The sequence below is a fragment of the Zootoca vivipara genome, chromosome 14 (assembly GCF_963506605.1).
Source record: "Zootoca vivipara chromosome 14, rZooViv1.1, whole genome shotgun sequence".
Lineage (NCBI taxonomy): Eukaryota > Metazoa > Chordata > Lepidosauria > Squamata > Lacertidae > Zootoca > Zootoca vivipara.
The window spans coordinates 47771768-47774755 of NC_083289.1; positions in this window are offsets into that span (position 1 = coordinate 47771768).

The following is a 2988-nucleotide window of genomic DNA, read 5'->3' on the forward strand; positions in this document are numbered from 1 at the left end:
CTGTGTATTCCCTCCATTGTCACAGGCAGTATATTTTCAAGGAGCGTAGACAGTATATGTTGTGTGTTGCTTCCTGCACTGAAATACTTTCAGGGTGGGAAATGCATGTGAAGCAGCCCTCTAGGCCATGGGTAGGCAAACTAAGGCCTGGGGGCCAGATCCTGCCCAATCGCCTTCTACATCCGGCCCGCGCATTGTCCAGGAATCAGCGTGTTTTTACATTAGTCGAATCATGTGTCCTTTTATTTAAAATGCATCTCTGGGTTATATGTGGGGCATAGGAATTCATTCTTTTTTTCCCCCAAAATATAGTCCGGCCCCCCACAAGGTCTGAAGGACAGTGGACTGGCCCCCTGCTGAAAAAGTTTGCTGACCCCTGCTCTAGGCTGTCAATCTGATCAGCTTATCCTCCCCAGGAGGAGGTTCAGAGTTGCTTGTTGTTTTCACCTGTCACCAGGTATTGCCAGTGTTTCAACATTTTTTTATTTTTTGCTAGAGGAAAGGTGGTATTCTTCAGGGAAGAAAGCAGCCTGCAGGACTCTTCTGTATGTTATGAAGAGTGGTTTTAAAAACCTTGCATCGGATGAAGTAGTCTTGTACCTACAAAAGTATGTATTGATTGCCAAGGGTGTAGTGGTTAGAGAGCGTCATACTAGGATCTGGGACACCAGGGTTCAAATCCCCACTCAGCCATGAAGCTCACTGGTTGACCTTGGGCCAGTCACTCCCTTTCAGCCTAATCTACTTAATAGGGTTGTTGTGAGGATTAAATAGGGAGGAACAGAACCATATATGGTCATACCTTTGTTTACAACCACCTCGGTTTACAAACACCGCTGAGCCATCTGGAACGGATTAATTCACTTTCCATTACTTTCAATGGGAAAGTTCGCTTCAGGTTAAGTACGCTTCAGGTTAAATACAGACTTCCGGAACCAATTGTGGTAAACCGAGGTACCACTGTATGTTACCTTGGGCACCTTGTAGGAATGCAGAGATGTAATTAAATAAACCTGTTAAAACCAAAGGCACACTACTTTTGCTGGTGAGTTCAATTCTGTTTATTGGGTTCAGTTTTTTAGTGTTTTATTTTTATTTAAACTTGTTCTTTTGTTTCAAACGTTGTTGTTTAGTCGTTTAGTCGTGTCCGACTCTTCGTGACCCCATGGACCATAGCACGCCAGGCACTCCTGTCTTGCACTGCCTCCCGTAGTTTGGTCAAACTCATGTTCGTAGCTTCGAGAACACTGTCCAACCATCTTGTCCTCTGTCGTCCCCTTCTCCTAGTGCCCTCAATCTTTCCCAACATCAGGGTCTTTTCCAAGGATTCTTCTCTTCTCATGAGGTGGCCAAAGTATTGGAGCCTCAGCTTCACGATCTGTCCTTCCAGGGAGCACTCAGGGCTGATTTCCTTAAGAATTGATAGGTTTGATCTTCTAGCAGTCCATGGGACTCTCAAGAGTCTCCTCCAGCACCATAATTCAAAAGCATCAATTCTTCTTTATGGTCCAGCTCTCACTTCCATACATCACTACTGGGAAAACCATAGCTTTAACTATACGGACCTTTGTCGGCAAGGTGATGTCTCTGCTTTTTAAGATGCTGTCTAGGTTTGTCATTGCTTTCCTCCCAAGAAGCAGGCGTCTTTTAATTTCGTGACCGCTGTCACCATCTGCAGTGATCAAGGAGCCCAAGAAAGTAAAATCTCTCACTGCCTCCATTTCTTCCCCTTCTATTTGCCAGGAGGTGATGGGACCAGTGGCCATGATCTTGGTTTTTTTGATGTTGAGCTTCAGACCATATTTTGCGCTCTCCTCTTTCACCCTCATTAAAAGGTTCTTTAATTCCTCCTCACTTTCTGCCATCAAGGTTGTGTCATCTGCATATCTGAGGTTGTTGATATTTCTTCCGGCAATCTTAATTCCTGCTTGGGATTCATCTAGTCCAGCCTTTCGCATGATGAATTCTGCATATAAGTTAAATAAGCAGGGAGACAATATACAACCTTGTCGTACTCCTTTCCCAATTTTGAACCAATCAGTTGTTCCATATCCAGTTCTAACTGTAGCTTCTTGTCCCACATAGAGATTTGTCCCACATAGAGCTTCTTGTTCCACATAGAGCTTCTTGTCCCACATAGAGCTTCTTGTCCCACATAGAGATGTTTCAAACATTGCAGAGAGGTAAATAAATAAACCTGTTAAAACCAAAGGCACACTACTTTTGCTGGTGGGTTCAATTCTGTTTCTTGGGTTCATTTTTTTAGTGTTTTATTTTTATTTAAACTTGTTATTTTGTTTCAAACATTGTTTGCTTCTTGTATTTTAATACCAGGGCCCCTCTTTGGGGAAAACGGTCTATTAGTAAATAATAAATGAAAAGGCTTAAAAAAAAAAAGGCTACACATGTTCAGGTACACCTTCTCATTATGTCTTTGAATAAATATATATAGAGAGAGCATTTGTATCCCGCTCTTCTGCCAAAATGGCTCCCGGATCTGCTTACATACAACCAGTCAACACAGGACAGTCTCTGCCCTACAGGCTTCCAATATTTTTATTTCTTTTTCAAAGACACACAGGGGAAAAGGGACAGGGAGGGAAGAGGAAAAACGAAACACGAGCCCAAATTTCTTAACAGCTCCTATGATGGCCAGCTGGCGCGGTTCAGAGGCAGGAGGTGCCAGATGGAGCTGGGTTTGTTTTGGTTTTGTTTTGCAAAGATGAGCCGCCTGCTTCCCTTTCTCTTCCACTGGTGGAACGGCTGCCCAATAAATGTTTTCCTGAAAGAAAGAAAAAGTACTCTGCGTATGCTCAAAGGCACTCTGCCCGAAGTGCAAAAAAAAAGAAAAGCACTGACGATCAAAACTGGCAGCTCTGATCAGGGGCAGAGCTTGTGCATTCGTTCTAAAGGGAGCTCGAACTCTCTCAGCCAATAGCGTGCGAGGCAAGGTAGGGAGGCCCCGATCGCTTCCCCCGGATTGGCTAT